The sequence below is a fragment of the Schistocerca nitens genome, chromosome 11 (assembly GCF_023898315.1).
Source record: "Schistocerca nitens isolate TAMUIC-IGC-003100 chromosome 11, iqSchNite1.1, whole genome shotgun sequence".
NCBI classification, from domain to species: domain Eukaryota; kingdom Metazoa; phylum Arthropoda; class Insecta; order Orthoptera; family Acrididae; genus Schistocerca; species Schistocerca nitens.
In genome coordinates, this window is record NC_064624.1 from 56564315 (window position 1) to 56577973 (window position 13659).

A 13659-nucleotide genomic window follows, 5' to 3' on the forward strand; every position below is an offset into this window, starting at 1 on the left:
CTTACTAATCAGATTCTACCCACAGCACTTTCATGTCATGTTGCAGCCACATTACTACTCATTGCATTTTAAAATATTAAGTTCAGTACAGGTATGAACAAAAATCCGTTTTATAAATGTAATACAGGGCAAGTACTTTAGTACGCTCATGTTGCAAAATTCAGACTGCAGCCTCACTGCTTCAATTAATTTTTCATCATTTATTGTGAAGTTTAATAAAAGAAATAACAAAAAGAAACAATTTACAACGAATAACAAACAACATACAACTGATATCAACGACGAAAACTATGTCAAAACAAAATATGGAGATCTGAGCATGGCTGTGTATCGTGAGGAAATGAACTTGGGAGGCTACGTGATCAACAGCAGATGGATGACGTCATCCGTCAAAACTTTCTTCCCTTGACAGTGTCGTGACGTGACATGATACGACAGACCAGCCAGTGTGGATGCCACCATTTGAAATGCATTGTAGGACGTTTCAACAGGATGCGACATGACGTGGAATTATCCATCAAGGACCCACACATGAGCAATGGATCGATGGTGATATCACCCGTAATCGATCGCTCGGGTTGAACGTACCACACAAGAGTGATTTACTGAGCAGTTTCAACAACATGTCTTGTGAAGCTCTCATGCGGAAAATGAATTGATATGTTTAACAGCTGTGACAGATGATCTCTTTTGTCGACTAATACTTGCAAATATAAATTAAAGGGAAAATCGAAGTTGAAATTTATTAGACTTGTTTTGAAAGGTTCCAGTATCTTGTTGCACTACATATGTCATCATAATTGGCAAAGTAAACTCCCATTATACGAGTATAATCTGTTTGAAATCGTCTGGTATTTCCAAATGAAGTCTTCGCAATGATTAAATTATACTTGGGCAAAATTCTACCAGGTCTCTTTCCCTTTCATTCCTTTTCTTTTTGCCTGTGTTCTCCTACTATTTACAGTTTTCATCCTTTTTTATCTGTTGAATTCTACTCACTCATCACATTTAAATTATCATCTCCTTAATTGTCAAATTTCTTTTATCTCATCATACATTGCTGCAATCTCTTAATGATAAGCAGAACTAAGAAACATATAAACTAGTACTACTGTTGTATGTTGACTATGATCATGTGTTCACTACATGGGTCATAGTAGTTTACTTGCATTCCTATTCTCTTCTTCATTATTGGATCTATTTCTGTATTACATTTACTGGTATTTGATTTTGTATGTACAATCCTGTACCCATGTGGCAAGAAGTCACTAATAATACTAATCTAACTTCAACCCATCTGTGAATAATTTTAAATTCTCTATATAACCTACTTCATTAAATGATCTAACACTGCACACTCGGACCCATGTAATGCCATTTTTCTTTCTGCTGATGACAGCATCCTCCTGAGTAGCCCTCACCAGGAGATTGGAAGGGGTGGACTATTTTACGTTCAGAATCTTTTACTCAAGAAGAGGCTATCAAGCCTATCATTATTAAACCATACAATAGTGCTGCATGGATTCAGAAAAAATAATACCAGCACTTTCCCCTCACTTTCAGCCATTCACAGTAGAATTACAGGGAGGCCATGTTGACTAATGTTACAAGGATAGGTCAGTCAGTCATCCAGACTGTAATCTAGTGTAAAATATTTCAAAAAATTCATAGCAGCTGTGCACCCAGGATAAAAGATAATCATTGCACCAGTTTATGGTAGACTTCATCAGGACAGTAAGAGATTCACAACTGCAAGACGACCTGGGCAAAGTGATTCCATATCAGCAACACTACTCTAGCCATTCCTACTGCAATTTTCCACATCTTAAAGAGGTAAAACGAAGTGTTAATAGAACATATCTGAACCCCTTCCTTTGGCTAACAGCACTATGCTGTTTGTCTCCAGTCCAGATGAACCTTGAAAATCGAGGCAAGAGCCTGAAATAGTAGGTCTGAAAGTAGGCTTGAAATTCAATCACCAAAGAGACGTACAAGCAACAAATCTATATAAGCAATGCACTGAGGTGACAGTAGTCATGGGAAACCTCCTAATATCGTGTTGGACCTACTTTTGCCCAGTATAGTGCAGCAGCTAGATGTAGCATGGACTCAGTAAGTCACTGGAAGTCCTCTGAAGAAACATTGGGCCATTCTAACTCTATAGCCACCCATAATTGTGAAAGTGTTGCTGCTGTAGGATTTTGCACACGCACTGACCTCTGAATTATGTCCAATAAATGTTTGATGTGATTAATGTCAGAAAATCTTGATGGTCAAATCATTCACTCGCATTATCGAGACTGTGCTTCAAACCATTTGCAAACAATTTTGGCCCGGTGATATGGCGCATTGTCATCCATAAAAATTCCATCGTTGTTCAGAAACATGAACTTGATGAACGGCTGCAGATGGTCTCCAAGTAGCCAACATTACAATTTACATTCAATGAGTGGTTCAACTGGACCAGATTTACATCTACATCTGTATCTACATCAATACCCTATAATCCACCTTACGGCACAGTGCAGACGGTATCCCATACAGGTACTATTCACTTCCCTTCTTATTCCACTCACAAATAGAATGAGGGGAAAATGACTATCTATATGCCTCCATATGAGCATTAATTTCTCATATCTTATCTTCATGGTCCTAATGCGAAAAGTATGTTGGAGGCAGTAGGATTGTGCTGCAGTCAGATTCCAATGCTGGTTCTCAAAAGTATTCTTCAAAAAGAACGTCGCTTTCCCTCCAGAGATTCCCTTTTGAGTTCTCAAAGCATCTCCGTAACACTCTTGTGTTGTTTGAACCTATATGTAACAAATGTGACAACGTGCCCCTGAAGTGCTTCAATGTCTTCCTTTAATCTAACCTGATGTGGATCCCAAACAATCGAGCAGTACTCAAGAATAGGTCGGATTAGGGTCCTGTATGTGGTCTCCTTTAGAGTTGAACCACATTTTCCTAGAATTCTTCCAATAAAATTAAATCAACTATTCATCTTCCCTACAACAATCCTCATATGCTCGTTCCATTTTGTATTGCTTTGCGATGTTATGCCCAGATATTTAAATGATGTGACTGTGTCAAGCAGGGCACTCCTAATACTGTATTCGAACATTACAGGTTTGTTTTTCCTACTCATCCGCACTCATATACATGTTTCTACACTTAGAGCGTCCGAAGCTCGTGATCTCACGGTAGCGTTCTCGTTTCCTGAGCATGGAGTCCCGGGTTCGATTCCCAGCGGGGTCAGGGATTTTCACCTGCCTCGAGATGACTGGGTGTTGTGTCATCATCATCATCATCATCATTCATCCCCATTACAGTCGGAGGAAGGCAACGGCAAACCACCTCTGCTAGGGCCTCGCCTAGTACCGCGGTGCAGGTCCCCCGCATCTGTCAAAGAGTATGGGACCTCATCATCACATTTAGAGCTAGCTGCCATTCATCACACCAACTAGAAATTTTGTCTAAGTCAATTTCTATCCCCCTACTCTCACTCATCTTTGACACCTTACCATGCACCACAGCAACATCAGCAAACAACTGCAGATTATTGCACACTCCATCTGCCGAATCGTTTATGTATGCGTATATAGAGAATAGTAGTGGTCCTGTCACAATTCCCTGGGACACACCTAACGATACCCTCGTCTCTCATGAACACTCGCCATCGAGGACAACATACTGCATTCTATAGGTTAAGAAGTCTTTGAGCCAGTCACATATCTGTGAATCTATTCCATATGCTCATACCTTCTTCAACGACCTGCAATCGGGTACCATGTCAAATGCTTTCTGGACTGTGCCTGTTGTCCTTCAGTCTTAGTTCGCAGTATATCGTGTGAGAAAAAGGAAAGCTGTGATTCGCATGTTTTCTAAAATCATGCTGATTTGTAGACATAAGCTTCTCGATCTCAAAAAAATTATTACATTCATACTGAGAATAGGTTCAAGGATTCTGCAGCAAACTGTTGTCAGGTATATTGGTCCATAATTTTGCGTGTCCATTCTTTTGCGCTTCTTATACGCAGGAGTCAGCTGTTTTCTTTTTTTCCAGTCGCTTGAAACTGCGCTGGGCGAGAAAATCCACATAAACACAGCCCAGAGCGTTGCAGAGCCACCACAAGCTTGAACAGTGCCTTGTTGACACCCTCCATGGCTTTGTGAGCACTGTGCCACACTCGAACCATACCATCAGCTCTTACCAAATGAAATCAGGTACTCATCTCATGAGGCTACGGTTTTTCTAGGGTCCGACTGAAATGGTTACAAGCCCAGGAGAGGCACTGCAGGCGATGTCGTGCTGCTAGCAAAGGCACTCACGTCCATCATCTGCTGCCATAGCCCATTAACATCAATGGTTATTTCACACAGTACTGCTTGTTTGTTAGCAGTGAGAACTGCACGCAGATGGCGCTGCTCTGGTTCGTTAAGTGAATGCCATTAGCCACTGCATTGGCCATAATGAGAGGTAATACCTGAAATTTGGTTTTGTTGGCACATACTAAACATTGTGGACCTCATAATATTGAATTTCCAAAATGGAATGTCCTATGCGTCTATCTCCAGCTACTATACCGTGTTCGAAGTCTATTAATTTCTGTTATGTGGCTGCAATCAGCTCAGAAACATTTTCACATGAACCACATGAGTACAAATGACAGCCACTGATGCTGACGCTTCATTGGTAGACTTTTCTTGATCGTAATATTCAGCAGTGTATGCATAAATATGTTGATTCTGCTGTTGCTGTGCGGAAGAAAGAGAACAAAACTTTACCTATATGTATCGGCCTACAGTGATGTGATGATCTCCTGGGGCCACTATGAGAGAATAATTATTCTTGCAGCCTGTCAGCCCAACACATTGTTGGTCTGTGATGTGGTTGGTGGCCCAGTTCGTGGATGAGATGGTTGCGTGATTGATCCACCTTTTCGTAGAAGGACTTTGCAGTGATCTGGAATGTGTCCTGTAGGAGCAGGATGCCAATGCGCTTGTGTAGCAGGCAAGTGGTGTTCTCTCTCAGAAGACACAGGACGGTCTTCAGGGGTCAATTCTGGCCCCTTTGCAGCATTGCGATGAGTGAGACTGCAGTTTTTCCCAACACCATGGTTACGTATTCTGACACTAGTTGGACAAGCAGTAGATACAGCATGACAGCGTGGTGGGATGGCAATGTCAACTGTGCACTCAGCAGTGGATACAGAGTGCGAAGGCGACCAGTGGCTCTGCCTCTGATGTCTCACATAGGAGGCGTCCAGGAGCGGCTTTGTTCTAGGGTGACCCCCATAGGTACTTCATTGTTGTAGTCCATGGGATAGATGCTCCCAGGATTTCAACTGGTGGAAGATCTGGCAGCAGCAGTCTTTGGGTCTGGATCTCTGCCGCATTGAATTTCAGCTGCCACTTCGTCGAACACAAACTCGAGGTATCGCTCCAGAGTTGGAGGTGATGTCTCATCGTGTGTACATCCAGGTTGAAGGTAAACAGCATTGTATCATCGGCATAGGGTGACAGTTCAACATGCATCATGGTATATTGCAGTGTACAAGACGTACAGCACATATGCATATCTGTGTACATACCATCATCTGCCCTCACGTGGAAGGTTCAGTCAGATAGCTACGATCTTAGGAGGACCCCTTGCGATGTCAATAACGAGTACAAAAAGCTTGTACACCTAGCCCTAGTGCCAACAAAACTGAAGGTCCTGGATGCATCAAGAAATACTTCCAGTGCTGTCATCGTCAATGACACCAGTCGCAGGAGATGGCGAGAGGTAATGACCATAGACATAAATAACACAGACGTGCCCCTATATCCACTGCACTGGGGTTTGAAACCAACGTCTAAGTCATGTGATTTGGGGCAGGAAGCTGAGTTTCCATCATTACAAGCAATGTGAAGTGGACTTGACAGTTCCAGTTTTTCTGATATATAACTGAAATCAAGCATTGATTTTCACAATAAGACAACTTGCTTTATTGCTGTAAAACATGTAGTGGCACAGTTAAAATAATTTCTCAGCAATTCCTGGTATTAATGCCACAGTTATCAGATTTACATGTGGACAGGTGAAATGTACTGACATCCATGTTTGCAAGCAACAGAATTACAGTTCTTCAGCGAATACCTGTTCTTGTTGTGATCCTTTCAGTTCACCGCTTCTACAGCAAAAGACAAAATATCAGTTTGGCAGGCAGCATTACTTTTCTGACAATCCCTCAACAAAACGTGTGCACTGTTTTGTTATGCCTTAATAAGAAAAGAAATCCATAATGTCCAGTTTATTCTCTAACACAGATCACACAGTCAGTTGCTGATCCCAAGAAGTTAATGTATTTCTATGAAATCTGTTTGACATATAGCTTTGCAACAAACATACATACCTGTCGCAACTGACAGAACTTTTTAAGCTCTTTATTTAGATCTTCAGATAATTTCTAGAAAGAGTGGCTAATTAAGCAATTTTTTCATTTAAATTTTTAGGAATTCTCTAATTCTTGCTTTACATTACATGAGACCTTGTCGAATAACATACCTTAGTAGTGGGCTCCATAACTCCACTCCGAACACAGGGAAAAAAAGCCAAAGTGTACATGAAGATTACTTTGTATCCCTTGTATTGTAACTGTGTACATCGCAGTGCATCTGAAGAAAATTATTAAGGAGTACATGTTTTGGGAAGTGTGTGAAGAATTCCAATTGTCTTAAAAAGCTTTCTGCATTGTTTATGGTTATCAGCTTTACATAATGATCTTCTTGTTCATTTTTGGTAAAAAAAAAAACACTACATTCACTTTAAGTGCCCTGCCTTAGAGGCTAATTCGTTACTAGGTGAAGAGCCTGTGTTTAACAGCATCATTACCTATTACATAGATTTGCATTGACTTCTATATGGTCAGCAACACGCTATATGATATGTGTTACAGAGTAAACCGGACATTATGGATACAAACGGATTTCATTTCTTATAAAACCATAACAAAACAGTGCACACGTTTTGTTGAGGAATCGTCAGAAAAGTAATGCTGCCTGCCAAACTGATATTTTGTCTTTTGCTGCTGTGGAAGCGGTGAACTAAAATACAATGCAACAAAAACAAGAATTCGATGAAGAACAGTAATTATATTGCTTGTAAGCGGAACTGTCAGTGTGTTTCACTTGGGAACATGTAAAAATGATAACTATCACTTTAATATGATGAATTTCCGAGAAATTATGTTAACTGTGCTGATACACATGTAATAGTGATAACGCAAGTTATTTTAGTTATAAATAAGAAAAACTGTAACTGTCAACTCCACTTCACACAGTGTGTAACAACAAAAACTCGGCTTCCTGCCCCCCGAATGACGTGACGTAGGAATATCAGTGTAAGATCGAAAGGAATGCCTCCACAGAGGAGAGTATTAAAAGGCTAATGGTTAACTCCTGAAGCATTTGCAACAAAGTGCCAGAGTTTGAAGCGCTCGTGAAAAGCAGTGAAGCTCACATAACACTAGGTACAGAAAGCTGGTTGAAATTGGTAGCAGTGAGATTTTTGGTGATAATCTGAGTGTACATTGAAAGGATAGACAAATTAAAATGGAGCTAGTGTATTTGGCGCAATAGACAAACTTAAATCCACTGCATTTGAGATTATCTGGGCAAGACATAGTATCAGAAGTGGGCATAAAATGATAATTGGGTCCTTCTATCAGGCGTGAGACTCATCTTCTGATATAAGAGAAAACTTTAGAGAAAATGTCAGTTCACTTATATGTAAGTGCCAAATCAAACTGTAATCATCGGTGGAGATTTAAATCATCCAACAATTAATTGGGAAAATTACAGTTTTGTTAGAGATGGGCATGATAAGACATACTGAGAAACGTTACTAAATGTCTTCTCTGAAGACTTCCTAGAACAGATGGTTAGGAACCTCATGTCTGATGAAAATATATTGGCTTTGACACCAACAAATAGACCTGTCCTCTTTGAGGACGTCCACATCGAAACTGGTATCAGTGACCATGACATAGTTGTAGCAACACTGAATACCAAAGTAAGAAGGACAACTAATAGAAACTGAAAGATATATATTGAGTAAAGTAGATAAGAAATCAGTGTCATACCTCAATGAGGAACTTGTAACTTTCACCACAGAACAGTAGCACATAGAGGAACTCTGGCTCAGTTCAAAAGAATAGTTGACATCCACTGGATAGATATGTACCCAGTAAAACAGTTCGTAATGGAAGGGGACACTTCATGGTATCCAGTCATTGTAAACAAATTTCTGAAGAAATTGAGATTACTGCATAATAGGTATAAAACAATGTGTAGATAGAGAGGTACTGAATGAACACATCTGGTTGTAAAGAGAGCGATGCGTGATGCCTTCAATGACTGTTGTAGCAGAACTTTGTCAAATGATCTTCCACAAGACCCAGAGAAATTCTGGTCATATGTAAAGGCTGTTAGTCGCACCATAGTTAGTGTCCCATCCCTAGTGAATGAGACAGGAACTGAAATTCGGGGTAGGAAAGCACAAGCTGAAATGTGTAACTCAGTTTTCAAATGTTTCTTTACAAATGAAAACCCACAAGAATTGTCTCAATTTAATCGCTGTACCACTGAAAAGATGAATGAAATAAGAATTAGTGTCAGAGGTGTTGAGAAACAGCTGAAATCATTATAACTGAACAAAGCACCAGGCCCGATGGAATCCCTGTCAGATTCTATACTGAATTCACAGCTGAGTTAGCCTTTCTTCTAACTGTAATCTATTGTAGATTCTTCGAGCAAAAAACCATGCCCAGTTCTTGGTAAACAGCATTGGTTATACTCGTCTACAAGAAGGATAGTACAAATGATTCACAAAACTGTCGTCAAATATCCTTGACATCGATTTGCTGTAGAACCTTAGAACATGTTCTGAGCTCAAACATAATGAGTTATCCCAAACAGAATGACCTCCTCAGTGCCAACCAGCATCGATTCCGAAAACATCGATCATTTGAAATCCAACTCACACTTTTGTTACGTGACATACTGAAAGCTTTGGATCAAGGCAGCCTGGTAGCTGCTGTATTTTTTTACTTTCGAAAAGCTTATTGTCAAAAATACGATCATATGGGGTGTCAACTGAAATTTGTGACTGAATTGAGGACTTTTTGGTAAGGAGGGCGCAGCATGTTATCATGGATGGAGAGCCATTGTCAGATGTAGAAGTAACTTTGGGTGTGCCCCAGGGAAGTGTGTTGGGAGCATTGCTATTCATGTTGTATATCAGTGACCTTGAAGACACTATTAATAGTAACCTTAGACTTTTTGCAGCTGATGAAACTATCTAGGATGAAGTACTGTCTGAAAGAAACAGAATTTTATTGTCAGATCTTGATAAGATTTCAAAGTGGTGCAAAGATTGGTACCTTGCTTTAAATATTCATAAATTGTACATTTCAAAAAACGAAAAAACATAGTACCCTATGACTATAATATCAATCAGTCACTGTTGGAATCTGCCAGCTTATACAAATACCTGTGTGTAGCACTTTGTAGAGATATGAAATGGAATGGCCACATAGGCTCAGTTGTGGGTAAAGGAGGTGGTACACTTTGGTTTATTGGTAAAATATTGAGGAAGTGCAGTCAGTCTACAAAGGAGATTTCTTACAAATCACTCTTGCGACCAGTTCTAGAATATTGCTCAAGTTTGTGGGACATGTACCGGATAGGACTAACAGAGGATATTGAATGTATACAGAGAAGGGCAGCACGAATGGTCACAGGTTTGTTTAATCTGTTGGTGGTTGTCACAGAGATACGTGAGGAACTGAACTGAAAAACTCTTGAAGAGAGATGTAAACTATCCCTAGAAAGTCTATTAACAAAGTTTCCATAACTGACTTTAAATGATGACTGTAGGAGTATACTACAACTTCCTATGTGTTGCTCACATGGGAATCATGAGGATAACATGAAAATATTTACTGCATGCACAGTGATGCTCAAACAGTCATCCTTCCCATGCTCTGTACATGAATGGAAAAGGAAGAAACTCTAATAACTGGTACAATGGGACGTACCCTCTGCCATGCACCTCACGGTGGTTTTCAGAGTTAGATGTAGATGTAGACTTAGATGTTGGTTTCAGTATTATGATATCATGCACAATCTGTATTAAATATGGCCTATTTAATGACAGCTCTGGCAATGCAATGCCATTTTATAACACGTGTACACGAGACTACTGCTGTCTGTATATGTGCATATCGCTATCCTACAACTTTGTCACCTCAGTATAGAATCTAAGATTGAGCATTCGCTTTCTGGTTGGAGTCCGGCGAGGCATGAGCTATGAGGGCAAATCAGAAAGTCTTTGCCCCTATTTTTTATTAGCCAAAGTAAAGTACACACAGGTAATGACATCCTATTCTTTGTACCTTACAATAATGTTCCACATAGTCCCTACACCAGTTCATACACTTTTCCCATCGCAGAACTAAATTTGAGATACCCTTGTGGTAGGATTCGTCCGGCTGACTATGGAGCCACCATCGAACTTCTTTCTGTCTTGACTTCATCATTACCTGTGAATCGCTGCACTCCTATACGATATGCCAAGCTACTGGGAAATGGCCGTGATGCGCACACGGCAATCTGCTTTCACCATTACATCCACGCAGAAAATGTTGTCACTCAGCGACGAATGCGGCCTCGCTGCCTGCTCACTGTCGTGCAAGACTTCACAGCCTTCATCGAACTCACAATACCACCACCTCACACTTCTCAAAGTGAGGCAGGTTTCCCCATATGTGGGTTGTATTTCCCTGTAGATTTCGATTGGTGTTCGTCCCTTGCTCTACAGGAAACGCGTAACACTTTGTTGCCCTGACGCCATGGACGTGCGAAGCACAACCGCCATCTTTAACAACTAATAGCAGCGCCATGCGGCGGAGCTAACGACAGATAAGGCCGGCACGAACCAAGAAAGCTCCAACGCTGGGAATGGATAGGGTGACTTCGCATTTACAGCTGTAATTTGTCTAAAAAATAGGTCTGCCCTCATAGCTGCGTGACTGTGTTTATGTCGAACTTGCCCTTCACTGTGAGCTTATTTCCTCATCACGTCTTTCCTTCTTACGCACAGCAGACTTGTTTGCTCAACTTGTCCACCGTTTATCTGCTTGTTTCCGCCTCAACGCCACCATAGGTATAGGCGAGATAGTCTGGGCCTGCCAGACTCTTAGGGAATGGCTAGGTTAGGGTATGAGGGCAGCCACGGCCACGTTCCTCAAGGCAGGACAGTGGTACAAGGCAGTGCGTCCAAAAAGAGAGCTGTTAAACCACTTAAGATAGCAAACTAATCACTGTTCAAGGCGGCAAAGTCTGTGGTCTCTCGACAGAAACAGAAATTACAACTCATTGCTTCACGATTTACTTACTGCACAGGTCAGACCACAAGAACCTAATTGAGACGTTAGTGACTGCCAATTGGCTCTCCATGTTCGACCTGAGGCAATTGAGCAATTCACCAAAATCGCCATCCAGCAGCTATCAACCACTCAGCATACAACACCACATGAAACACACCATCACCAGGAAGAGGAACGTTCCTTTGATGTCAGTGCCATCCCTGACGACGATGATGAATGTGGGTGGTAGAAAATGGGGAACATGAAGACCTTGCTCTCAAGAGTGATGCAGCGGCGCAGAAAAGCGCCGACGAAGAAATTTTCGTTGTGGTGCAATAGAAGCAATAACATAAACATGCCTCACTGCCACAGGATTCAAACCCTCATAAGAGGTGGGTGCAGACACTAGAAACATTAAACCGCTTTCAGCTGATAGTGCCAAAATGATGACACACAAGAAGATCAACCGAACTCCCAACTGTCGAAGCTCAAATTAAATGTAGTGGTAAAAACCCAAATAAGGGGTACACTTAAGGCTGTATATGAAAGAAACAGGGTCAAGTGCCACTTTGAAGCTTACTCTGACCAACAGAAAGCCATCGCTTTCTTTCAACAACATCAGCTTGACTTTTTCTCACATCAACCCCCTAAAGACAAGCGGTTGAAAATGATTTTGAAGGATCTTCCAGCGCAATTCACATTGGACGACTTGACGAAGAAAATCTGTGGAAAAGGTGTTCTGCAGCCATTGTCTATCAATACAAAAATCGAGAGGAACCATCTAAGGACCTGCAACCTCTTCCACATTACATTGTTATTCTGCCAAAAGACAAGGACAGTGACTGTATCTACAGCTTCAGTATGTCTCTGACACCAGGGCGTGGATAAAACATTATAAACTGAAGGAGGTGCCACCCAAGTGTAAGTGCACACAGCGAATTACTGCCATCTCCCACTGGGGTATGTGAGATTTTCAGGCTACTGTCACTCTCACGAATGCACACTACCGAGAACAGAAAGAGCTAAGCTACCTCAATGGCTGTCTGAATAGTCTCATCAACATGTTGAATGAGGTCCGCAGGCATTCACGCTGACTGCACTTGGTGTCCATTCCTGTCCCTTGCTACCATTTCCCTAAAGGATACCATCATTCACTGTACGTTTGAACTGCTGACAATTAACAGACCCCTACCCCTTTGCGTTTTCCTCCTCCTGATACCAGACAAAACAGGCTTCCCCAGAACAGGTGAAGTGATTCCCCCTGGCTCAGTTTCAGTGAACGACCGCCCCCCAAACTTGTTGGTTAGGGGGAGTGGTAAAACATCCTGAGTCCTCTCTGATCCCTGTCCACCCCCTATACGACACCTAGGTCAGTCATTGACACATCACTCGCAGTCACGTGGACGGGTAATGGGTGTCCCCCCTTGTAAGGGGTGTCCCAAGAGTATATGTCTAACATACGATGACAAGAAGATAGAAGAAGTGGACAGTGTTAAATTCTTGGGATTACAGCTTGATAATAAATTCAACTGGGAGGAGCACACCACAGAACTGCTGAAGCGTCTTAACAAATCTCTGTTTGCAATGCGAATTTTGTCAGACATAGGGGATATAAAAATGAAAAAGCTGGCATACTATGCTTACTTTCATTCCATAATGTCATATGGGATTATTTTTTGGGGTAATTCATCAAGCCAAGCTAAAGTTTTCCGGGCACAAAAACGTGCAGTGAGAGTTATATGTGGTGTGAACTCGAGAACATCCTGCAGAAGCCTGTTTATGGAACTAGGGATACTAACCACTGCTTCCCAATATATTTATTCCTTCATGAAATTTGTCATTAAAAATATATCACTTTTTCAAACCAACAGCTCAATTCATGGAATCAATACTAGAAATAAGAATAATCTTCACAAGGATTTAAAGTCACTTAGTCTTGTACAAAAAGGTGTGCATTATTCAGGAACACACATTTTCAATAACTTGCCAGCAGCCATAAAAAGCTTAACAACCAATGAAATTCAGTTTAAGAGAAGCCTAAAGGATTTATTGTTGGCCAACTCCTTCTACTCCATTGATGAATTTCTTAGTAAAACCAACTGATTTGTATATAAGTACAACATAACTTCTGCACAATTACAGTGCAGTAATGTATTCATTGAAAATTTGTGTGTGTGTGTGTGTGTGTGTGTGCGTATAATCTAACTTCTGCACCATTTCAGTGCAGTAATGTGTTCATTGTAAATAAGTA